Here is a 27,518-nt window from a genome sequence, read left to right as displayed (position 1 = left end):
AAGAGACAGCCCCACAGACCAAATGAATCACTTGAGACTGGCAGACAAAAGAGTGAACACCTGAATGTTAACACATTCAGCAAGGTCTAGATGGAGGAAAAATTTCTGAAGGTCCAGAAACTTAAGGGATCATTTGATGAGCCTCCTTCCTTCTAAGCATAAAAGAGAGACTGTACCACCTTAAAAGGCACAAAATACACTATACATATATGGTATAAATATAACCACAATGAAAGCTTTGAAAAAATTCTACTAAGTTTTTAATAGTTTACTCATGATTGCTAGCTAACCCATTCTAAGTGTAAGATAAATCCTTAAATTGATAAGGAACTGAACAATAATTTTTAGCTACATCAAGAACTGGAGAAGCTGGAGGGACTGAATATTACCACAGACAATTGTGAAAGAAAAAGAACAGGTGGAAGCAATCTCTAAAAGAGATAAGAAGGAATCTCCTGCAAAAATAGTTGAGTGAATTGATCATGGGAGTCTCCTGCAGATAATACTTATTTAAATCTGGACAAAATTTTTAAAAATTGTTTTCAAGCACTGTTTTGGAAAATGCCCCTGAAACATACAGTTAGTGAAAGAAGAGCTTACTGTTGAAAAACCACAACTGGAAGGAAACAAAACCGCGAGATCATTTTAAAGTTTTTATGTTGAGAGCCCTTCCCATCTCCTACAAATATGGTGAAGGAAACCAGGCAGCCATACAGCTCAAAGAAGTAGAGAAAATAGTTCAGGGCTAGAAGTGCAGCTGGAAATTTAAGGCAGACACACTGGGAATGAAAGAACCATAAAGAGGTGAGACCCAATATCTGAGCATAAATTCTGCTCAGTTAAATTACAGATGCACAAGGGAGACCCCAGGTAGCCTCTACAGTAGAGTACAGATGAACTGAAAGCTGCATGGCATAAGATGTAAGTTTGAAACTTTGAGTGTATTCCCCAACAGTATACAGCCTAAGCAGCAGAAAGCTGAAGCCCTTACTAGCTTGGGGTGTCAGGGGACAGAGACCACCACTGGCCAACAAAATAGATATTAGGAGGGAATTTCCAGAAGTAGAGAAACCACCAGGCAAGTGAGCCCCAAAATCTGAGTGTAATCTCTGCCCAAATTTTTGGCTGACCACCAAATTACACAGGTGCTGAAGAACCCTCCATACCCTACTCCCCAGGAGATCAAGTTAAAAACAAGTAGCTTGAAAAAAAGTACTCAGTACAGATATTAGCTGCTTCAAAATGTGTAGGAAACAGAAGTCTGTAGTTTGAGTCCAGGTAAGTTAATGGTCCACCAGAACAAAAAAAACTGACAATCCTCAGAGAAAACCAAAAATTTCAGTCAAAAATTGTGAAATTCAAAGAAACAAGATGGTAAAAAGGAAGTCAACAGAAAATGACTTCAAGTGGGTCCAGATGTAGAATTTGGCAAAGACTTTACAGCACATACTAATAAATATATTTAAACAATTAAAGGAAAGTATATTCAAAGAATAAAATTTAAAAACGGTCTTGATGAGTGGCAGAAAGGGAATCTCAATAAAAAAGTGGAAACAAAACACAAAAATTCAGCTCCAATTAAAAAGAAAAACAAAATAAAAAATTCACTAGATGGACACAACAGCAGTTGGACAAAAAGAAGAAAAAAATTCAAGGAACTTGAAACCAAATCAACAGAAATTACCTAACCCAAAGGACAGAGAGAAAGAAAGACTGAAGAAAAACGAAGAGCTCTGCAGACACAGGTGGAAGAACATCTAATGATACAACGTAAGTAATCGGAGTGACTACTGATACACTCAACAAAATGGAATTCCAAAAGCACTGCAAGTGAAAGAAGCAAGTCTTACAGGTTCCACACCATTTGAATTCATTTCTCTAATATTGTTAGAAGGACAAAAATAGAGAGATATAGAATAGAGCAGCCAGAGGTTAGAGCCAGGGGGAACTACACAGGAATAGCACAAAGTAATGGTGGGGGCGGAGGGGTGATGGAACTATTCTGTATCTGTATTGTGGTGGTGACAGTTACACAACTGTATGCCTTTGTCAAAACTCCTAAGAACTGTATACCAGAAAGAGAATAATATTGCATGTAAATTTAAAAAGAATAGCAGCAGAGATGTTTAATACTTACAAGGATCAAACATATTAGTATGACATAATTAAACCACTTTTTGATCAAAATCCCCAAATCATACTGCCCCCATTGTCATCTCAGGCATACTTAATCAACAGCCATCCTCTCACTACCATAAACGACACACATTAAGTTTTCAATGATGAAAACTAATGAGAACTTTTCTACTTCTGCCACAATAGTGACCAATAAAAAAGGTTTTGGAATCAGATAAAACTAGTTATATGACTTTGTACAAGATTCTTAACCTCTAAGATTTTAATTTCCTTTAATGTGAAATGAACAAAATAATACAATTCTCATTACCTTTATTTAATCTTACTAACAACTGCCAATCAAACTACTATAAAGAATAAATGAGACAGGGCATCTCATATAATAACACAGTTCTGGGCATACTGCTCACTTCCTCTAGAAGACTACCAAATACAAATTTTGCGTATTACTTCATTAGTTCAATTCATGACTTTCTTTTTTGCCTTCTGAGACCACAGGAGACAATGAGAATTCCTAGACAGTCACTCAACATTTATTGTGCATCTATAATGTGCTAGATAGTTGGAATAAAATGATGAATGTGTTATTATCCATGCCAAGTTAAAAAAAAAAAAACAAAATAATCACAACACAGGGGAAAAAAGGAAGAATTTTAGGGGTAGGATTTCTACTCATTTTGAGTTTTCCTAATTTCTCCAGGGTACACCTGACCCTCCCTTGTTCTACTTAACGTAAAAAATTCCTTAAACTTCTACAGGTTCATCAAAGAGCCACATACTTTGGACACAATAGCTGGTGAGTTTTAGGAGCTAAATCAAAATGTTATACTATATTCCATTTCTTGTAATAACATAATGGAAAAGAATCTGAAAAAAATATATATGTATGTATAGCTGAATTGTTCTGCTGTACACCAGAAATTAACATTGTAAATCAACTACACTTCAATAAAAATAAATTTTTTTTAAAAATTTCTTAAAAGTTATATCATTCCTCTAGTAACTAAGATTCCTATAGTTAACTAAGAGAAATATTTCACTGTTAGCTTAAAAGTAAGTTTTAATCTCTGGAAGTACAGACCAATTAAGCCCAGTTTCTAACCTCTGTGAAAACTCCTTCAGTTACATTTATAAGAATATTCCTGCTGTAGCCAAGAAGCTTAAATTTTCCTTCCTTTTGGACATAGCAGCCTCCATGCCATATAACAAATTACCAGGAGCTCAGGGGCTTATAGTAACACATACTATCTTAGTTTCTGTGGGTCAGGAATCTGGCATAGGTTAGCTGGGTCTTCTACAAGGCTACAATCAAGGTGTCAATCATGATTAGATACTCATTTGGAGGCTCAACTGGGGAAGGATCCACTTCCAAGGTTACTGAGATAGTAAGGATTTCTTTCCTTTGAATGATTGTAACAATTCATCATTCAAAGCCAATGATGTAGAGACAGCAAGTTGGCTAGCAAATTGGAATCTTATGTAACATAATTAAGGAAGTAATATCCCATTATCTTTAAGACATTCTTTTGGTTAGAAGCAAGTCACAAATTCTACTCACACTCAAGGTGACGGGATTATACAATGGCTTGAACACCAGAAGGCAGGGATCATGGGAACTACCTTAGAGTCCATCAAATTGTCCAACACATTCTACCGATATATGACACTAAAAGTTTAAGATTCTGCTCAACCCTTGTTGTAATTATACATATTACTATACTAAAACACACATACACATAAACCACATATGTCTCTTTTCTCTCCTTGACTTCATAGCACTACTTGTCACAGCAAAAACTTAGTACCAATCTAAATGTTTCTCAAAAGTGAATTGGTTAAAACTGCACAATATCATGCAACAAGTAAAAATGAGATAGACAGATACTGACAAAATATTCCAAGATACAATGGTATGCTGAAAAGCAAGGTACAGATATGCATTATGTACTCCAATGTATTTTTTAAATATATATGCACTCATCTGTGTTTCTACATGTTTTTAAAATGTCTACAAATATCACATAAAACTTGTAAACTAGTTGCCTCTGGGGAAAGACCGGAATAAGAGACTTACTTTTCATTGTATCCCTTATACGATCTGAATATACTGCTTTCCTAATATTGTGGAGGAGGGGCTAACATAAAGTATTTGGAAATGGATTTGTTACAGAAATTTTCTTCTTTGTTTAATTTCACTACTTAAGTATAGTTTTGCTTTTGTTTTTGATTGCTTAAATATGGTCAATACATACTATAGGGGAGGAAAAATATCTTTTTCCCCTACCCTTCTAAATTCTCAACTGGGGCCCCTGTAACAAAAGACAGATTAACAAGAGAAGCATACAAATTTATTTAATGTAAGTTTTACGTGACATTGGAGCATTCCTAAGGCGATAAAGACCTGAGGAAACAATTATACTTGAGTGTTCTTATGCCAAGTTTGATAAAGAGTGGAAAACCATGGAAAGATACACCAGGACAAAGAGTAGGAACTGAGTTTAGAAAATTGAGGGAAACTTATTAGCATTATCTGTTGTTCAGATGCCTGTGTCCCTTCACCTTTGGAGCTAAAAATGCTTTTTCTCTGGGTACAGGGAAGACACCTCTCATGAGGGTTGTATGATTTGCTACAGAGGCAGGTCAGAAAGTTCCTCCAGCACATGCTGTTGCTTTAATTCCTTCAGCTTAAGGTATTCAATATGCCAAGGTACCATATTTTGGGGTAGAAGCTCTGAACCCCATCATTATGCACTGGTAGGATGTTTCTGCCACATGTCTCTCCTTAAACTGTAAGACTCCTTGAGGGCAAGAACAAAGTATGACTCATTTGTGTTTCCAGAGCTTAGAACAAGTTGTATGTAAGTTTTTACAAAATGTTCTAATTAATAAAATTAAGATAAATGAAATGTTCTTCAGTTTCTTTCAACAAAATCCACTACTAAAGACAAAATACAAATTATGAAGATTTATAGGAAGTTTGCAACCTAGGTGCTTGTCTTAAAAAAGAATAGTATTGTATAGTCATACCCACCAATCATGTGAATCTCACCCTTAAATGAGGAAAAATTGTAACAATTCAATTTCTAATGCCAAAACTTGTTCTTCGGAAACACACAAGAAAGTGGTGTTAAAGGAGGGAAAGCATAACTATTATTCCTGAAAACATTTTTAAAGGTATTACCAAATGACCCCTAATTTTCCCAAAAGATTCCTCAAAGCTGCCTGTCTAAATCTCACAGAAGCATTTTCAACTATCAAGGCTTGTACTTTTCTGATTTGCTGAGTTAAAATAAGGCAAGTAAATAAAGCTGAGAACTTTATTTAGGATATTTTTATAGTAGATTATAGCTGACTAAATTTTATGTAACTAGCTCCATGATATCAAATTCAATTGATTTATGCTTTCATTCAAAACCTATTCATTAGTACTTCACACCTTTTCAGGCATTTTGCTAACTGCTAGGGATACCCTAACAAACAGATTTAACAAAATTGTATGAAATTTCCATTAAAAGTAGGGTACTTTATTTATAGAGTCTCCTTATCAAAACCACCAAAATTGAAGACTTCCAAAGTTGGCTCATAATCAGCCCTTGACATTTTAGAGGTGATCTGGAGATAAAATCTCTAATTGATCTGATCACATTTATAGAATTTCTACTGAAATTCTGCTTACTTCTTGTTCAAAGCATTTAATACTTCAAGAAACTTCAAGAAAATTTGTTTTTTTCTTGAACAGCACAATAAGTGTTGGAAAATCTTTCCCTATCTTAAGCATTTTCTAAATATCTATATTACATGAATAGCATTATGAAGAACAAGATGCTGTTTATAGTGTCGTTCTTAAATCTCACTAAAAGGCATATATGATTTTTAAAATATTCTTTAAAAATCTCAATGTTTTATTTTCTGCAGTGTATATTCTCCTCTATGACTAAACAGTATTGCCTTCAAAACTGGAAACATCAGTTGAAGCAAATCACCTTGACATAAAATTTAATATAGGTAAATCTCCAATAAGCTGATGAAGTGCCTAAATCAAAGGAGATTACACTCAACTTCTAAGAACCAGCACCCTTTAAACAAAGTCAGATTCAATGTTTTATTTTTTCCTCCATGACTCTTAAAACAAAGTCAGACTTTTAAACAATGCTTTTTTTCTCTGAGAGGATTTTAAGTTAAATATTTTTTATACAACTTTTAATGTGCTGTTGCATTTTGACACATTCATTATTCCATTACCTTCTTCCTTTCAGATTTTTGCTTGTTTTTCTAGAATACTGAATTGAAGGCAGATAAAGTCCTAAGTATGATTCAAGTTCTAGACTGCAATACTGCCCAAAAGAACTCTGTGTGATAATGTCTACACTGTCCAAAAAGTAGATATTAAACACTTGAAATGTACAATTGAAAAAATGAATTCTTAATTTTCCATTTTAATTCACTTAAATTTCAATACACATATGGCTAGTAACTACTATATATGCCAGCTTATCAAGAGGCAGAGTATCAGCACCTTCTCTGCCAAGTTATTTTTTCTCTAAACATTTCATTTTAAGAAATCAAAAATTTGCCTTGAGACAAAATATTGTGCTCACAAAGAAACACTCAAATAAATAATAGCTAATAAATAAACTAGGACTCAGGTATGCATCTCTACAGTCAAATTCAGTGTTTTTTTCTACCATACTATACTCTCTCTCAGATTTAATCCACAACCCATCAAAATGCTATGCCCAAAAAATAAAAAGTGCTAGTGGTTGCATTTCAAATCACGAAGATAGATTGCTAGATGAAAGACAGATTCAAAGTTAGACAGACAGGTTCTAAAATATTAACAGGTTAACTATCTGAGCAAAAGAGCCTTTCCCTCCTCACATATTCTCTCTCCCAAATTCCACATTAAAAAATTCAAACAGAACACAAGTCTGTAAAGAATTAAGAAAATATAAATGAACATTTATCTGACTCAGAATAAATAACGAATATCTAAGCCTCAAAACAGAGAAAAACATCAAGTCAACGACTGTTAAGTAGGAGAAACAGGAATATGCAGTCAGCCACTTCATGCTAACATTCTCAGCAAAAACTAGTGAAAACTTCATCACGAATCAGAATGAGGACTGCAGACCAACTTGCAAGAAGCATTACATTATACTACATAAAAATTCAAACTACAAAAGATAAATGAAAAACTATAAAAATGCATACAATAAAAAATAAAGGATTAAAATCAAATATATAAGGAATATTTATAAATCAATATTTTAAAAATCTGATTATGATGGAAAAATGGGCAAAGTTCATAAACTAGCAATAAAGGACTAGTTGCTAAAAAAGGGGAAAGAGGAAATATTCAACCTCATCAGTAACATAAGAAATTCAACTTAAATCTGAGATTTTCAACCTATCAAATTGTCGAAAGTTTGTTGATTATTTTGTTTTAATGATAACCAGTGATGACTAAAGAACAGAGAAAATGGCTACTCAAGGCTCGTAGGAATACAAATTGTAAAACCTGGAAGGAATCATACATACACTTTGACACAAGAATCCTACTTCAAAATTTTTATCCCAAGAAATATGTTTATCAAAGAATTTACGGTAGAAGGGGAGAAAGAGGAGGGGGAGGAGAAACGGAATGTTAATTCTTAAATCTAGTTATGTATTGGTTATATTATTTAAATTTTCTTTTAATTTCTCAAAATAAAAAAAATTAAGTCATTACATACAGAATGATCTCAATTGTGTATGTGTGTGTACATGTGTGCACGCCCATGTGTTTGTGACTGGAAACAATTATCACTGGATCACGGGATCATGATACCATTTTCTTCTTTGCTATTTGCTAACTGTTTCAAATTGCATGAATGTGCGGCACTTTCATATTTGGAAAGAAATTACTCCAAATAATCTACTTTTGTAAGTAATTTTTCAAAGTACTCATCAAACAATTTCAAAACCAACAAGTATACAAAGCTACTTTTAAAAACTATCATTCACTTGGGAAGCAAAGATGACCAAAGATGTCGTACCACTTTTATTCTAAAATATGACATTTTTCTCCTTTCTTAATACATTTCGGTTCAACTAACTTGAGCAGCTGCACATATATATGTATATGTACGTAAATAATGCACATATATGTCACACCAGTACTATGTATATATTACATATACACAAAAAATGAAAATGAAAAAGCTAAAGCAAAAACAAAATAAGTATTTGCCTTTGAGTCCTCCCACCCACTCTGCTCTTAAACAGCACACAAAAAATCTCAACATGCTCCAAGTCCCAGAGCAGAGGTAGCAGTTTGAAAGGAGGCTCAGTGAGAGCCACTTACTGATCTTAGAGAAACTCCCAGAGAGGCAGAAGGCAAACGGGACTCCACCTGGGGAAGGAAACACTTGCAACAGCCATTTAGGGGCGCTCAATCTACCATGATAACACAGGTGCAGGCAAGTGCCATTCTGGAATCTTCCCTCTAGCCTATTAGCACTAGGGACCCAACACCACCCTCCAATGAGTCAACATCAGCCCTGTGCCAACCAGGCCCTGCAGACAGCAAACCAAGAAGCCTACTCTGCCCTCCAGGAGGCTTGCAGCCACCACCTAAGGCATGGCCTCACAACAAAATGGACAGGGACCAGCCCTGCCTACCAGCACACTCACAGTAGTCAGCCCCATCACAACAAAAAGGCTCATGCAGCCCACATAAGAGCACCCCTAGAGTATACAGCTCTGGGGATTAGAGATGAGTGTGCTGCTGGGCTTCGTGGTAGGGCCTCTCCAATATAAGGCCACTTCTCCAAGATTTAGAAACATAAGCAACCTATCTAATACATTAAAAGAATCACAGATTTGGCCAAATGAGGAGACAGAGGAACATGTTCCAAATGACTGAACCAGACAAAGAACTAAAAAGAGCCTCAGAAAAAGAACTAAACAAAGTGAAGACAAGAAACCTACTCAGTAAAGAGTTCAAGGTAATGATCATAAAGATACTCCACAAACTCTGAAGAATGGATGAACACAGTGAGATATTTAACAAATAGTTTATAAAATACAAAGAAAAACCAATCAGAACTGAAGAATATAATAAGCGAGATTAAAGAAATACACTACAGGACATCAACACTACAGCAGGACACATCAGCAACCTGGAAGACACAGTACTGGAAATCACCAAAGCTGAACAGAAAAAAGTGAATTTTTAAAATACTTTAGAAGATCTCTGGGACAATATCAAGCATACTAACATTATAGAGGTCCCAAAAATGAGAAGAGAAAGAAAGAGGCAGAGAATTTACTTGAAGACATAATAGCTGAAAAATTCCCTAGCCTGGGAAAGTAAATAGACATCCAGGTCCAGGAAGCACAGAAGTCCCAAATAAGATGAACCTAAAGAGGTTCACACAAAGACACATTTTAGTTAAAATGGCAAAAATTAAAGATAAAGAGAGAATCTTAAAAACAGCAAGAGAAAAGCAACTCCCAAAAGACTATCAGCTGACTCTTCAGCAGAAACTACAGGCCAGAAGGGAGTGACACAACATAGGCAAAGAGATAAAAGGAAAAAACCTACAACCAAGAATATTCTACCCAGCAAGATTATCCTTCAGATTTTAAAGAGAAATAGACTTTTACACAGCAGCAAAAGCCAAAAGAGATCAGGAATGCTAAACCAGCTTTACAAGAAATGTTGAAAGAACTTCTCTAAGCAGAAGAGGACACCACTAGAAGTATGAAAATTATGAAAGGAATAATATCACTTATAAAAGCAAACATACAGTAAAAGTAGAAGACCAGCCAATTATAAAACTAGTAGGAAGGCTAAAGACAAAAGTAATGAAATTATCTATATATAAAATAAGTAAATAAGGGATACAAAAACCAAGATTTAAAATATGATGTCAAAAATAATAAACGTGGTTGGGTGTAAAAATGTAGGATGGTTAGAATGCATTCAAAATTAAGAGATCACTCAACTTAAAACAACATATATGGGTGGGAAGGGATAAATTGGGAGTTTGAAATTTGCAGACACTAATATATATAAAATAGATAAACAACAAAGTTATACTGTATAGCACAAGGAACCATATACAATATCTTATAGTAATTTATGGTGAAAAAGAATATGAAAATGAATATATGTACATTCCTATATGACTGAAGTATTGTGCTGTACACCCGAAACTGACACATTGTAAACTGATTATACTTCAACAAAAGTAGATATATAAAAAAGCAATGTACACATATAGTTATGTGTATAGTTAGTTATACATGAACACCATGGTAACCACAAGCCAAAAATACATAATAGATATACACACAAAGAGAACGGAATTCAAACATAACACTAAAGACAGACATCAAATTACAAGAGAAGTGAACAAAAGAAAAAGGGGGGGGAGACCCACAAATACAAATCCAAAACAATTAACAAAATAGCAGTAAGAACAAACATATCAACAATTATCTTAAATGTAAACAGACTAAATGCTCTACCCAAAAGACACAAGATTGGCTTAATGGATTAAAAAGCAAGACCTATATATATATGTATATATACTGCCCACAAGAGACTCACTTCAGATCTAGAGACACATACAGACTGAAAGTGAGGGGATGGAAAAAGATATTCCACACAAATGGAAATCAAAAGAAAGCTGGAGTAGCAATACTTGTATCAGACAAAATGACTTTAAAATAAAGTCTGTTACAAGAGACAAAGGACACTACATAATGATCAAGGGATCAATCCAAAAAGAAAATATAACAACGGTAAATATATACTTACCCAACATAGAAGCACCTCAATATTTAAGGCAAACACTAACAGACATAAAAGGAGAAATAAACAGTAACACAATAACTATAGGAGACTTTTAACACCCCACTTACATCAATGGACAGATCATCCAGACAGAAAAATCAATAAGGAAACACAGGCCTTAAGTAACACAGTAGACCAATAGACTTAATTGATATGTAGAGCATTCCATCTGACAGCTGCAGAATACACATTCTTTTCAAGGGCACATGAAACATTCTCCAGGATAGATCACATGCTAGGCCACAAAACAAGCCTCAGTATATTTAAGAAAATTGTAATCCTATCAAGAATCTTTCCTGATCACAATGCCATGAGACTAGAAATCAACTACAAGAAAAAAAAACTGTAATAAGCACAAACACGTGGAGGTGAAACAATATGCTACCAACCAACCAATGGATCACTGAATAAATCAAAGAGGAAATCAAAAAAATACCTAGAGACAAATAAAAACAACAAACCAAAAAACTATGGTATGCACAAAAGCAGTTCTAAGAAGGAAGTTTATAACAATACAAGCTTACCTCAGGAAATAAGAAAAATCTCAAACAACCTAACTTTACACCTAAAGCATCTAGAGAAAGAAGAACAAACAAAACTCAAACTGAGTAGAAGAAATCATAAAGATCAAAGCAGAAATAAATGAAGTAGACTTAAAAAAAACAAATAGATCAATGAAACTAAAAGCTGGTCATCTGAAAAGATAAACAAAATTGATCAACTTTTAGCCAGCCCCAACAGGAAAAAAAAAAGAAGAGGGCCAAATTAATAAAATCAGAAGTGAAAAAGGAGAAGTTACAACCACCACCACAGAAATACAAAGGATCATGAGAGGCTACTACAAGCACCTACACACCAATAAAATGGACAATCTAGAAGAAATATACAAATTTTTAGAAAGGTACAATCTCCCAAGACTGAATCAAGAAGAAATAGAAAACATGAACAAACCGGTATTGAAATGAATCAGTAATTTAAAAACTCCCAACAAACAAAAGTCCAGGACCAGATGGCTTCACAGGAAAATTCTATCAAACATTTAGAGAAGAGTTAATGCTTATCCTTCTGAAACTATTCCAAAAAATTGCATAGGTAGGAACACTTCTGAACGCATTCTAAGAGGCCACCATCACCCTAATACCAAAACCAGACAAAGATATCACACAAATACACACACACACAAATTGGAGGCCAATATCACTGATAAACATAGATGCAAAACTTCTCAACACAATACTAGCAAACCAAATCAAGAAATACATTAAAAGGATCATACACCATGATCAAATGGGATTTATCCCACGGATGCAAGGATTTTTCAGTATCTGTGCAATGTGATATACCACATTAACAAATTAAAGAATAAAAACCACACGATCATCTTAGATGCAGAAAAAGCTTTTGACAAAATTCAATATCCACTTATGATTAAAAATGTCAACAAAGTGGGCAAAGAAGGAAGATAACGCAATATAATAAAGGCCATATAGGACCATCCCAAAGCTAACATACTCAATGGCAAAAAGCTGAGAGAATTCCTAAAGATCAGGAACAAGATAAGGATCCCTACACTTTTATTCAACACAGTTTTGGAAGTCCCAGTCACCCCAATTAGAGAAGAAAAAGAAATAAAAGTAGTCCAAATTGAAAAAGAAGTAAAACTGTCACTGTTTGCAAATGACATGATACTATACATAGAAAATCCTAAAGATGCCACCAGAAAACCACTAGAGCTCATCAATAAATTTGGTAAAGTTGTGGAATACAAAATTAACATACAGAAATCTGTTGCTTTTCTATACACTAACAACAAAATATCATAAAGAGAAATTAAGGAAACAATCCCATGAACAACTGCTTCAAAAAGAGTATCTAAAAATACACCCACCTAGGAAGGCAAAAGACCTATACAATGAAAACTATAGGACACTAATAAAAGAAATTGAAGACAACAAAAACAGATGGAAAGATATACCACATTCTTGGATCAGAAAAATCAAGACTGTTAAAATGATCATACTTTGCAAGTCAACGTACAGATGCAATACAATCCCTATCAAATTACCAATGGCTTTTTCACAAAACTAGAATAAATAATTTTAAAATTTGTATGGAAACACAAAAGGCCCTGAACAGCCAAAACAATCTTGGAAAAACGAACAGGGCTGGGCTGGAGGAATCATGCTCTCTGACTTCAGTCTACACTACAATGCCACAGTAAACAAAACAGTATGGTACCTGCACAAAAACAGACACACAGTTGAATAGAACAGGATAGAAAGCCCAGAAATAAACTCATGCACTTATGGTCAATTAATCTACAACAAAAGAGGCAAGAATATACAATAGAGAAAAGACAGTCTCTTCAATAAGTGTTGTTGGGAAAACTGGACAGCTACATGCGAAAGAACGAAATTAGAACATTCTCTAACACCATATACAAAAATAAACTCAGAACAGATTAAATTAAATCTAAATGCTAAATGTAAAACCAGATGCTATAAACCTCCTAGAGGAAAACATAGGTAGAACACTCTGACATAAATCGCAGCAGTATTTTTTTTGGATTTGTCTCCAAGAGTAACGGAAATAAAAGCAAAAATAAACAAATGGGGTCTAATTAAATTTAAAAGCTTTTGCACAGCAAAGGAAACCATAAACAAAATGAAAAGACAACCTACAGAATGGGAGAGACTATTTGCAAACAACGTGACTGACAAGGGATTAACTTCCAAAATATACAGTTTATACAACAAATATCAAAAACACAAACAACCCAATGAAAAAATGGGCCAGAGACCTACACAGACATTTCCCCAAAGAAGACATCCAGATGGCCAACAGGCACATGAAAAGATGCTCAACATCGCTAATTACCAGAGAAATGCAAATCAAAACTACAACGAGGTATCACTTCACACCTGTCAGAATAGCCATCATCAAAAAGTCTACAAGGGGGCGGGTATAGCTCAAGTGGTAGAGTGCATGCTTAGCATGCACAAGGCCCTGGGTTCAATCCCCAGCATCTCCTGCAAAAAATAAACAAACCTAATTTGCACCCCCCAAAAAAACACAAAACAAAAAGTCTACAAACAATAAATGCTGGAGAGGGTGTGGAAAAAAGGGAACCCTCCTACACTATTGGTGGAAATGTAAATTGGTGCAGCCACTATGGTGGTTCTTTAAAACACTAGAGGTACCATATGATCCAGCAATCCCACTCCTGGGCATACAGCTGGAGAAAACACTAATTCGAAAGGATACCATGCACTCGAATATTCATAACAGCACTACTTAAAATAGTTAAGACATGGAAGCAACTTAAATGTCCACTGACAGATGAATGGATAAAGAAGATGCAGTGTATACATATATGATGGAATATTACTCAGCTATTAAAAAAGAAATAATGTTATTTGCAGCAATAAATGGACCTAGAGATTATCATACTAAAAGTGAAGTAAGTCACATAGAGAAAGACCAATATCATACAATATCACTTGTATGTGGAATCTAAAAAAATGATAAAAATAAACTTCTTTACAAAATAGAAACAGACTCACCATCATAGAAAACAAACTTATGATTACCAAAGAGGAAATCAGGGGGGAGTGGGTGTTAATTAGAAGTTTGGGATTAACATTTACACACTACTACATATAAAATAGATAAGCAAGGACCAACTGTATGGCACAAGGAACTATACCCAATATCTTATAATAACCTATTATGGAAAAGAATTTGAAAAAGTATATATATAATGAAAATATATTGTAATATATAATATATATATATTAAAAACTGGATCACTTTGCTATACACCTGAAACTAACATTATAAATCAATTAGACCTCAATAAAAAAATTTTTAAAGAGAAAGTATACATATTGGGAAAAAGAAACCACAATAAGATACCACCTCACACCTGTTAGAATGGCTATCATTAAAAAAAAAAACAACAAATAACAAGGGTTGGCAAGGATGTGGAGAAAACAGAACCCTTGTACACTGTTGATGGGAAGTGTGCACTGCTGGTGGGAATGTAAATTGATGCGGCCACTATGGAAAACAGTGTAGAGGTTCCACAAAAAATTAAAAATAGAACTGCCATATGATCCAGCAATTTCACTTGACTATTTATCTGAAGACAAAAATATCTATTTGAAAAGATATATGCACCCTATGTTCACTGCATTATCTACAATAGTCAAGATATGGAAGCATCCTAAGCATCCACCAATATATAAATGGATAAAGATGTGACATATAAATAAATGGCATATTTTTCAGCCATTAAAAAAAGAGTAATCTTGCCATTTGCAGGAGCATGGACAGATCTAGAGGGTGAAATAAATCAAAACACCACATGATCTCATTTATATGTGGAATCTAAAAAACAAAAAAAATAAACAGAACAAAATGAAAACAGACTCATAGATATAGAAAACAAAAAGATAATATCCAGAGGCGAAGGAGGTAGGGAGGTCAAAACGAGTGATGAGGATTAAGAGATACAATACTCCAATTATCAAACAAGCCACAGGAATGTAATACACAGAATGAGGAATACGGTCAATAATATTGTAATAAGTCTGTGTGGGGACAGGTGGTTACTGGACTTATCATGGTGATCATTTCATAATGTATGCAAATATCAAATCACTATGTAGTACACTTGAAATTGAAATATTGTACATCAACTATATTTCAATTTTTGAAAAAATTACTTAGAATACCAGATATCAGGCAACTGATGCCAACATGAAAAGCAAGAAAGAGACTCCTATAGTTCAATGTTGACGAGAAGAAAAAGAAAAAAACTGGTAATTTCCAGTGGAAGAGTCATTTTGTCAAGGCTCTACATAGCTATTTAAATTTGTTCCCTCCAAATGAGACAGCTCAATGTAAATGTAAATTTCCCTGAAGTATCTTAGGATTACAGGCCAGTATGCTATATTCTGAGCATAAACACTGTACAAAGTGCTAACAAGTTATAAGCACCTTACTATTTACATAGCACCTTCATATATTTTATTTCATTTCATTCTTAAACTCCTGACAATTGTGTTCTATTTCCATCTTTCATGTAAGTCAACAAAGGCTCAGCGCAGTTAAGTAACTTTTATGTCACAGAACTAATAGTTGGCTTTTAACCCAGATCTAAATGATCCAAAATAAGGTATTCCAAGCAGAAAAGTATGATTACAATTTTAAATGTCCTTAGCATTATTCAGTTCCTAATCAAGTACTTCAATTAGTGATTCACTGACACTCTCACCCTCAACTAAATACTAAACGTTAATTTCAGTTTATGACCAAAAACACGAATAGCACACATTTCAACTACAAAGATAAAAATAAGTGCTATGTAATCAGTTATCTTACATTTTTAAACAGAAAAATATAATTAAATTATTAATTAGGGTAAAGAAAGAGGCTTTTATGAGCAAGGATAACTTTTAGCATCTTACTAATCTTCAGAAATCCACTGTGACATAGTCACACAATCCATGTAAAATCTTTCCTCTCTTATGTCAAGTTTCTACTATTTCAAGTACTCAATTCACTGTATTCCCACTGCCTACATCTAACATTCACCAACCTCTTAATCCTTTCCCAGAAGTATCTCTTTGAATTCTGATTGCTTACCATCCATCTCTGAGTTCTAGATTGCTACCTGCTTAACAAGGTAGGTCTCAGTTTACAGATGCCAAAGTAAATCAGAGCAAGCCATACTAGAGGAAAATGCAACATTAGCTTGAACCCTTACAAACATTCTATCCCAGAGGAGAAAAAAATTTTAAATGGTTCTTCCTCCATTGATGAGCATCTATAACTAGCTTTCTCCCTTATTGTGGTTTCAGAACCAACAAAGAAACAAAAGAGTCAATCAGATGAAGATAAAAATATAGATGAAACCAGAGGCCAAAAAAGCTTCCTATTACTTCAATTGTAAATTAAACTCAGAACTGTACATGTTCCATTTCCTTCTCCCTCATAGGGTCCAGCCTGCTCAGATAACTCTACCGCACAGAGAAGTAGAGAATATGTCCCAAGAACTCAGAGTTCCAAAAACAGAACCAGAAGTCACTGAGCAAAAGCATACTCAGTCCCTTCTCCTAGCCTTACCTAATCATCCCTTGGGAGGGTATCTCACTCAGGGGGTAGAAAGAAGGGGGAAAGCAACTTCCAAAAGAGAACGTCCTTGCTTTACATGGTAGAAACATGGAGAGAAGAAAATAATGGTTCCTCCTTCAAAAAAACATAATCTACACTAACACACAGCAGATTCTTCAGGATGTTTTTAAAATTCTCAGAGAGGAACACCTCACAAACATAATACCTATCTTTTCCTGTTTCACTTCCTACAGCAGAGAGGGGCAGGAATTGAATGAAGAGATATTAGGCTAGCTTAACCTGAGAAGACTGGGCTAAAAGAAAGAAAATCAAGTCTGCAAACCCCCAAAATAGTCTTGATTCAAAATCAATATTCCACACAGTTTTTGCATTGTTATAATAAATTTAGTTGTAAAAGGCAGAGCTCTTTATAAAAAGTTGCACAGTAGACAAAGTGGTCCTTGACCATTTTATCTTCCTTTTCAAAACTCTCTCCCTCACCTAGCCTCCTCTCTCAACCTTCCCCTGCAGCGAAGATCTTCACCTTGCCCTTATTATGGCTAAGGTCCAATTCTTTCCTAGGTCTGACCTCTAAACTCCCATTCCCCACAGCCTAAGTATGAATCAGATTATGTGATTAAAGTACTTCGCACTAATGGGTAAATGTGGTTTAATCCACAGGGTTCAATTCCACAAATATCATTAAGCCCTACTATGTATAAGCAACTGTCTTTAATCAGAATACCTATTCTTACAAGAAAAACTAGTTAACTCAAAACAATCTTTTAATAGACAATGTAAGAGAGAAGCACCTGAGTGCCTGCTTCACATTACACTCTCCCCTTCCCATTACTTCCCATCCCAATGCCCCATACTCCCATTCTATCTGCCAGGGAATAAAATCCAAGGAATCAATATTGCTTCCAGTAAAAGTCAATGACTGGGAAGACAACATGGGATGCACAGCAAACAATAAACATTCAAAACCACAGATGAGTTGTAGAGGGTCTCCTCGATTTAATTTTACAAGTACAATAAAGGGATTCTCAATAAATCAATTCCCTTACAAGATACCTATAAATCAACTTTGCTCAGAACCCTGAGTTACTAAACCACATATACTGAGAGGAGTTTTCTTCAGTTATTTCCATAGTTAAAATATTAATTAGTATCGGTTCAATTTGCTCAATCATATTTAAAGGCTATTAAACTTATCTACTGTTTTCAGTCTGAGTTGACATTTTTTCCCCAAGTCCTCCTAGGTTTGAAATTCCAAACTAATTGGCATACTTACTTTAAATCTTTTTTTTTTCAGTTTTAAAATTTATTAATTCTTACTTATAACAGAGGTCCAAAACTGGAGAGCAAGATACAATTACTCACAGGTTTGGGATTGGTTGGGCCACATGAAGTTACTTTTAACTGTATCAACTAGTTGTCAATATTTTTTAAAGTCAGGAGACTGCAAGAAAAACTCTAGATTTCATGTGTTCTCTGGAGAAGGCTGAAGATTGGGACCATATTCATGTATGGCACTAATCAGGTGAACCCAAGAACTGGATGTCTGTCTTCAATGAGGCATAAACTCTCTATGCATTTCACTCTTTTCCACTTTCATCTGCCTAGTATCTGAGGCATGTGAGTTTGTTACTCATAACCTATTCTACTGAAAGGTGCATAATATTTTCCAGATCAAGTCACCTAAATGTAAAAAGCCACAGAGCAGACAATATTGGCTTGCAACTTCACAGTTAATAAAAATTTTTCACAAGGCTTAGAGAAAGGGGTGAGAAAAAAAATTCAGACTGGTGGAAGGGTAATATACAGAATGTAGAAAGCCCATCTGAAAGCTTTTTCAGGAGTGAGGGGAAAAAAGGTGAAAGAATTCCGAAATAATCGTCGAGACACAGAAAGCTTTCCTGATTGAACACTATGTTACTCCATGGTTCCTTTCCACACTCCATGCTTCAGAATTACTCTTCCTACTTTCCCTTAATGTATACAATAATAGTCAGTATATAAACTCTGAAAAATTATCCAGAAATTTATGAAACACATTTATGCCTTCAAAATTCTCCTCACACACTTGAGTCTTAACCCACCATCAAATCTTCTCTCAAGCATTTTCTACTGCTTTCTGATTTGTATTCTAATGACAACTATAGTCCTCATTTTCAGGACTTCAGTCCTGGATGGGCTCTCCAGTACAGGAATTTTTTTTGGCTCTTATAGACGCACTCTTTATTATAACTCTTAATCTAATTTCTACAGTCCATTACATTCAAAATCTATCCAATACCACTCATCTCTAAAAAGTCTTAATCAAATTTTTTTGTGTGTAGGGGTGGGGAGGGCCCAACTACCCAAATAAAACAAATATTCTGTGATTCTTCACTGAAATTGCTAATTTAAATAAAAAGCATGAAAACTCCTAAAAATTAAAAAAAATACGTAAAATTTATATGCTAAGTGCATAAAGTGACAAGCAAGTGATGCTCTATCTTCAGCATGCCTGGACCAGCCACTTCTCATCATGGACGTAAAGTACTGAAGCAAAAAGTAGGAAACCTGTGAGGCCCAGGGATGGTCACACTGCCCCCACACTAAGAAACTGGTAAGTGATGTCTCACCTCCCTGTATCCCATTCCTAAGGATAAAGGGTGTTAGAAGACTTGCACCTGAAGAGAAAAACAAGCTTTTCTGTGCGAGTTTTGGGAAAACAAAGCTTTATCACACGTGATACCGTTACAGCATAAAACCACGCAGCACATTATTGGAGTCTCACTCCTCTTCACCAAAAGCGAGACTCGGGCCACCATAGCCCCTATTGTGATGTGCCCTCAGGATGTCACGGCGTTAATCCAGGATGACAGAAAAGGGGCGGGACCACACGGTTCCTCTGCCCTGGGAAGGAGGGTTGAAGGTATCGCCTTCATCTCTGGGGAAAGGCCTCGGGACTCCCAACCCCAAAACAGCACCCCCGAAACCCAGTCCCTTCCCTGCCTCTCAACTGGGTGGCAGCGGCCGGAGCCGAAAACCCCTAGCAGGGTCCAGAACGCTCAGACCACCGCCACAGCAGCCCGGCTTTCCAGCCCAGATTCACTCTCCGCCCCCTTCCTCCTTCGCCCCCGCCGAGCCTAGCCTCCGACACCGCCCCCACCAACTTCCCCAGCTGAGTCTAGTCACCCTCGAACCTGCAGTTCCCCTTGAGTGTCCAGGCACTGGTCAAAGCCAGCGACAACTCCGCGTCCTTCCCAATTGGATCCCTCCAGAAGTGGCGGCGGCGGCGGCGGCGGCGGCGGCGGCGGCGGCCACTCGGGCGGCTGCGGCTACCAGAGCCGCCCCGGGTGGTTGCAGGCCGGCTCTTAAGCCCCTTCTCGCGAGAACCCGCAGTCCGAAAGAGCGAGGCTAGCTGCGTTCTCGCGAGAATGGTGACTCGCCGCCCAGGAGTTGGGCGGGGCGGGGCGGGGCGGGGCGGGGGTGGTGCGGGCGGTTGAGGGAGTGGGTCTCTGGGGTGGGCGTTCTGCCTGGGGGCAGGCGTTGCAGAGTGGAAGGCGCCGGCCTTTACAGATGTCAACTGGGGGTCTTAGACCGCGAGCCTGAGTGGCTGCAAGCAGTTTCCCCCAAATCTTTGAATTCCACGTTTTTCCTTGACTTCCTATCACCGTTAGAAAAAAGTGGACAGCGTCTCCAGCCCAGAGTTGGAGAAATATCGCGGGGACGTTGAGTCTCCTCAGGGAAGGCGTTTCCCTCAAGTGAGGAAACTCCGAAAGCGCCTTTGCCGGCTCAGCTGGCGGGTATTAACCGACCTGGGTTCAGACAGGGCTGTCCTATTAAGGGCCACCCTGTAGTCCCTAGCGTCCGCAGCTGTTTATTTTTAAACACCGGGTTGGCGGGAACCGATGTGCCAGCTGAAACTCCCGCAGTTGGGCCCCTTATCGAACGTCGAGAGTCACCTGGATAGGAGATCGCTCCTTGTGGGCAGAAGGTCGCCAGGATAGTTTCCGTCGTTCAACTTTCCTGAGCCTACTGTGTGTCACATGCTGGAAAACATGAAAAATACGGCCTCCGCCCTCGAAGCTCACATCCTGGGGGCGAGACCCACCCGAAAACAGATAATCCCGTTACCCTGTGATGAAGGCCAAAAGCTGCTCGCTGCTCGCTGTGGGAGCAGAGGGAGTAACCGGCTCATCCTGCCATGTTGAGGAAGCCTCCACCAGGGAGTGACAAATGAGCTGAATCTTGAAGAATGAGTAAAATTTCCCCAGTTTTGAGAAGAGTGGGAGCGGCGCTGCAAGCAGAGGAAGCCATAAGGAAAAGGACCTGGTTTGAGTAATTTGCTATAAAAACATTTTGTGGAAAGGACTTGGCTGAAAAACATTTAATCACTGTTGGGGAGAGAAAACTCCCTAGCTCCCAAATGTAATAACCCAAGTGTTTTTCAACCAATGTTTATGCTAAGGAGATGAGTGGTTGCGCTGCACAATAGAGGATAGCGGATAGCGAACATCCTCTTCCTCATCTAAGGCCACCTAAATGTGAGAGACCTAAGGGAAATCGGTTATTGTCATAGTGTACCAGTTATTATTGCCAACATTCTGCTAAACTGGAAATCTAACAATTTCTAAGAAAGAAGAGCGATCTAATAGTTTTGTAATACAGTTATAATCTCATGGAGAAACTTCCTCAAGCAACAAAACAATAAAAACTTCACTGGCGTTGATTTATTATCATAGCTTTCTTCTGTAAGATAACATCAACGGAGGTAATTCTATAGTCCAATTTAGGGTTAGCGAGGTCTGTCAAACAGGAGTTATTTCTCCACATCAAAATAGAAAGTATCACTTCCTAACGAGAGGCTCTGATATTCTGCTATAGGGTTTCCGCCAATCTCCCTTTAGACACATTATTTTTATATTATTATGTATATGGATACTATAGCTTTATTTGGCTCACACTACTTTCCCTACAAATAAGCCTAACACTTAATTGGGGTAAAAAAGTTCATAAACACTGAGTCATTATGTTGTACACCTGAAAATAATATAATGCATATCATTATACCTCAATTTTTTAAAAATTAAAAATAAATTTTAGATAAAGTAGGTCTAACCCTGCTGTGGGCTAATCAGGTGCTCTGCACAGTATAATTCATGAGTTCTATTCCCAGTTCTAGGAATTTCCCAGGAAACATTGGAAGAATTATATTAGTGAAAGACTTCAGATGAAATATGCAACCTTTATTCCATGCTGGGAATCTGGTCAAATCATTGTACCTTGCTTTGAGGTGTCTGTAGTTCATTTTATTCTGTTATTCTTTTTTTTTTTAAGTGAGAAAATCTAATAAAGCTATCATTGTCATTCACTTAAAAAAATTAACTTTTCAAATAAATATTAATTTGGGAGCTTTGATAGCAGCTATACATCTAGTAGCTAATGCCATTGATCACAAACTGCTCTGCACAATCATTTGTAAATGCTAGCTGACTCAATGAGGTAAGGTTCAGACCCTTAATGAAAGTCTTTCTTTCACAATATCAATCCATTTATCAAAGAAGTCAAAACAAATAAATAGAAGTTTCATAGAGAAAACTGACCAAACAAGTTCTTCTGGTTGTCTATATTATTGTACCTCATAGCATGCTAACACAAGATTGTATCAAGGCAGAGGATGTTGCAGAAAAGTGTATTACAGCTCAGTTGTGATAGCAACCTGGATCTGGGAGAGAGACCAAGCAGCACTGGGAGAGTTGGAGAACTCAGGTTTATTACCCCAGCAGGCCCAAAGGAGTTAACACTCCAAGCTCTGGACCCTGGCTGCAGGTTTACACAGGCTTTTATAGGCTACCAGTTTACACTTTGCAACATCAGGTGCAAATAAAGTATAACAAAAGTTGACTAATTAGGAACGAGCTTTGTAGAAATGGACCAATCAGGAGGGAGGGAAATGGACCAATCAGGAGGGAGGGAAATAACCAATCAGGAGTGAGCTCCATGCAAATGAATTACTACAAATGGACCAAATGGGAGTTAGCTCAGGGAACCAATAGAATTTTAGGGGTAAGTTCCACTTTCCTAGAAGTAAGCCACTTCAGAGGCAAAAAGTGAGACAGAGCTGTTGGGCCAGAGAACCCGATGGTGCTGGTAGGACAGTAGTGACCCTGCCTGGGGGTCCTGCGGGTCTTTTTTATGGGGTTTCCCACCTCAAGGATAAGACAGACCTCTGGCTGAGCACTTGCTCAAAGAATTAATGACAAGCCGCATATTCAGAATCCTATTTAACTTTGAAGTCTGGGATTTCTTTGTACTACAAAGTTTGAGCACTGTCACCTAATGTCAGGAAATGGAAAATCATACTCACACACACAAAAAAACCAATTCAGCAAATACATTTATTGATTAAGACCCTGTGTAAGAATACTAGGAGAGATACAGACATTATTAATATATAGGTTCTACTAATAAAAAGGAGATGTGTAATTAAATATCAAAAAGAAAACAAGTTGGGTCATACAGAGATAAAGATAATGTGCTATGGGAGGTCAGACATAGGAAAGTTTACTTCTGACTGAAGATAAGAAGGTACAGAAATAGGGGAGGAAAGGAAAGATTGATTTGGGGTCTTAAGGAATAGATAGGAGTCTGCCTTGAAGCTATAGTAGGGAAGGGCATTCCTATCGAAAGATCAACAAAGGCATATAAATAGCTAAACTCAGTATCTTGTAGGGGGGAACAATGAGCAATTAAAAAGAATAAAAAGGAAGACTAAATGGGGACAAAAAGACCTTGGAATGTTAAGTTATAGTAGGAGTCTGTAAACTTTTTCTGTACCTTGTTAGCCTGCAATAGAGTGAAATCTCACATCTTTCACAATATTTGACAGATCTTGTTAGGCTTGTGTGTGTGTGTGGAAATTGACAAGTTGGTCCAAAAATTTATATATAAATGTAAAAGTTCTAAAATAGCCAAAACAATTATGAAAAAGTTGAAAATTTTAACACTTCAAGATTTCAAAACTTACTGCATTGCTACAGGAATCAAGCATAGAGCTAAGCTAGATAATGGAATAGAACTGAGTACAGAAATGAACCCTTATATTTATGGTCAATTGATTTTCAGCAAATATGCCAAGACAATTCAATTCAATGAGAAAAAGATAGTCTTTTCAAAAACCTGGTGCCTGGTGCCTGGTGCCTGGTGCCAGAACAATACGATATGTGTATGCAAAACAAAGCAAAAAAAAATTTAAAACAAAACAAAACAACAAAACTTAGATCCTTACCTCATGAAGAAATTAACCTTAAATGAAACACAGACCTAAATATAAGAACAAAGCATAAATTTGCTAAAATCTTCATGATTTGGGGTTAGGCAAAGAGTTCCTAGATATGACCAAAAGCACAAGGCATAAAAGAAAATTGATAAATTGGGCTACATTAAAACTGAAACTTTTTGAGTTTATGCTTCAAAAGACAGTATTAAGAGAATGACAAGACAAACCATAGACTGAGAGAAAATGTTTGCAAATCATATAAAGGACTTGCACTTGTATAAAGAAATCTTACAAGTCAATAATAAATGAGACAACTCAATTAAAAAATGGCAAAAGACTTGCAAAGACATTTGTATGAAGACATACAAATAACTAATTAGCACAGAAAAAGGTGCTCAATGTCATTAGTCATCAAGTAAATGTAAATTAAAACCACAATGAGATACCACTATACACCCACTGGAATGGCTATAATAAAATATCAGACAACAGCAAATGTAGATGAAGATAGGGAGAAGTTAGAGCCTTCATATGGTTAAGGTGTTAAGGTGAACGTAAAATATTACAGCCACTTTGGAAAACAGCTTGTTAGTTCTTTAAAGTTAAATATAAACTTATCATACTATACAGCAAATAGCAAAAAACAAACAAACAAACAAAAAACCCCAAATAACCTAATTTTAAAATGGGCAAAGGACTTGAATAGACATTTCCCAAAAGTAGACATACATTACTATGTATGGCCCACACGTATATGAAAATATGCTCAACGTCATTAATAATCAGGGAAGTGCAAATCAAAACCATGATGAGACATTAGTTCACACCTGTTAGAATGGCCAGTATCAAAAAGATAAAAGGTAACAAAAGTAGTGGCAAGGATGTGGTGAAAAGGGAACCTCTGTACACTGCTAGTGGGAATGTAAATTGGTACAGCCATTATGGAAAATAGTATGGAGGTTCCTCAAAATTTAAAAATAGAACTACCTCACAAATGATGTATCTGATAAGGGGTTAATGTCCAAAATATACAAAGAACTCAACTTAAAAAAAAATTAAAAAATGGGAAGAGGATCTGAATAGACATTTTTCCAAAGATGACATACGGATGGTCAACAGGCACATGAAAAGATCCTCAACATCACTAATCATCAGGGAAACACAAATCAAAGCCACTATAAGATATTACATCATTCCTGTCAGAATGGTTATTATCAAAAAGCCAACAAATAACAAATATTAGCCAGGATGTGGAGAAAAGGGAACTTTTGTTCACTGTTGGTGGGAATGTAAATTGGTGTGGCCACCGTGGAAAGCAGTATGGAGGTTCCTCAAAAAGCTAAAATTAAAATAGAACTACCATATAACCCAGCAATCCTACTTCTGGGCATTTACCTGAAGAAAATGAAGACACTAATTAGAAAAGATATATGCAACCCTATGTTCATTGTCACATTATCTACAATAGCCAAGATATGGAAGCAACTTAAGTATCCATTAATAGATGAATGGATAAAGAAGATGTAGTAGATAAATACAATGGAACATTACTCAACCATAAAAAATGAAATCTTGCCCTTTGCAACAACATGGATGGACCTAGAGGGTATTATGCTAAGTGAAATAAGTAATGCAGAAAAACAAATACTGTATGACTTTAGTTGTATGTGGAAACTAAAAAACAAAACAAATCAGTAAACATAACTAAATAGAAAGATAGAAACAGAGAACAAAGAGCTGGTTGCCAGAAGGGAGAGGGGTGGGAGGATGAGTGAAATAGGTGAGGCAGATTAAGAGGTACAAACTTCCAGTTACAAAATAGATAAGTTACAAGTATGAAATGTACAGTGTGGGGAATACAGTATAATTATGTAATACACTTGTATGGTGACAGATGACAACTAGACTTATCATGGTGATCATTTTGTAATATATAGTAATATCAAATCACTATGTTGTATACCAGGACTAACATAGTGTTGTAAGTCAATTACACTTCAAAAATAAACAACCAAACATAGAAAAAGAGATCAGATTTATGGTTTACAGAGGTGGGGTGAGGGAGGGGGAACTGGATGAAGGTAATTAATAGGTACAAACTTCCATTTATAAGATAAATAAGTACTAGAGATATAATGTAAAACATGATAAATATAATTAACGCTGCTGTACATTATATATGAAAGTTGTTAAGAAAGTAAATCCAAAGAGTTCTCATCACAAGGGAAAATATTTTTTTTATTTCCTATTTTCTTAATGTATCTATATGAGATGATGGATGTTCACCAAACTAATTGTGCTAATCACTTCATGATGTATGTAAGTCAAATCATTATACTGTACACCTTAAACTTACACAGTGCTGTATGTCAAGGTATACTGTCAAGTATACCTCAATAAAACTATTAGAAAAAAATAGAACTGCCATATGATCCAACAATCCTACTTCTGGATATATATCCAAAGGAAATGAAATTAGGATTTTGAAGAGGTATCTTTACTCCCATGTTCAGTGCAGTATTATTCACAATAGTCAAGATGTGGTTGGAAACAACCTAAATACCCATTGACAAAGAAATAGATACAGAAAATACAGTATATGTGTGTGTGTGTGTATGTATATATGTGTGTGTGTCTGTGTGTGTGTTGGAATATTATACAGCCTTTAAAAAGAAGGAAAATCCTGCCATTGTGACAACATGAATGAAACTGGAGGACATTATGCTAAGTGAAATAAGCCAGACACAGAAAAATAGATACTGTATGATCTCAGTTACATGTAGAATCTAAAATAGTCAAAGTCATAGAAGCAGAGAGTAGAATAGTGTTGGCCAAGGGAGAAAAAGGGAGATGTTAGTCAAAGGGCACTAAGTTTCATGAAGTCTATCTGGATCTAGGTGTGGCCCTTGTTCTGATATCAGAGGCCCTGAATATCAAACCTGGGTATGGGCAAACTGCATTTTTCCCTTGGCAACCTTACACCTCTTTAAGGCTAAAAGCTTTAGCAGATGGATGTGAAGAGGCTTGAAAAGAAGAGCAAAGAGATTTCGTCCACATATTATAACAAAGTAGGACTTCTAGGAATCTTTATATTATCCAGATAAGCCTTCAGGATTTGTGAGAGACAAGTAAGGTCTGAGGCATTACTGT

The 27,518-nt window shown here is 36.2% G+C and overlaps 1 protein-coding gene across 2 annotated transcripts in view; it reads right to left on the bottom strand.

Moving 5' to 3' along the window:
- Positions 1-20,446, bottom strand: part of BTBD10 (BTB domain containing 10) — a 67,267-nt gene extending 46,821 nt beyond the window's left edge. Inside the window, exon 1 of one of the 2 annotated variants that reach the window (XM_010977252.3) lies at positions 20,290-20,446. The gene's annotated coding sequence lies outside the window, so the exon portion shown is untranslated. The remainder of the gene's footprint in view (positions 1-20,289) is intronic. The other variant, XM_064492565.1, reaches the window with a different exon arrangement.
- Between the last annotated feature and the right edge of the window lie 7,072 nt (positions 20,447-27,518).

This window comes from Camelus dromedarius, chromosome 12 (assembly GCF_036321535.1).
Source record: "Camelus dromedarius isolate mCamDro1 chromosome 12, mCamDro1.pat, whole genome shotgun sequence".
Taxonomy (NCBI): Eukaryota; Metazoa; Chordata; class Mammalia; order Artiodactyla; family Camelidae; genus Camelus; species Camelus dromedarius.
The sequence above is the reverse complement of the archived record's forward strand: the minus strand, read 5'-3'. Positions and strand labels throughout refer to the sequence as shown.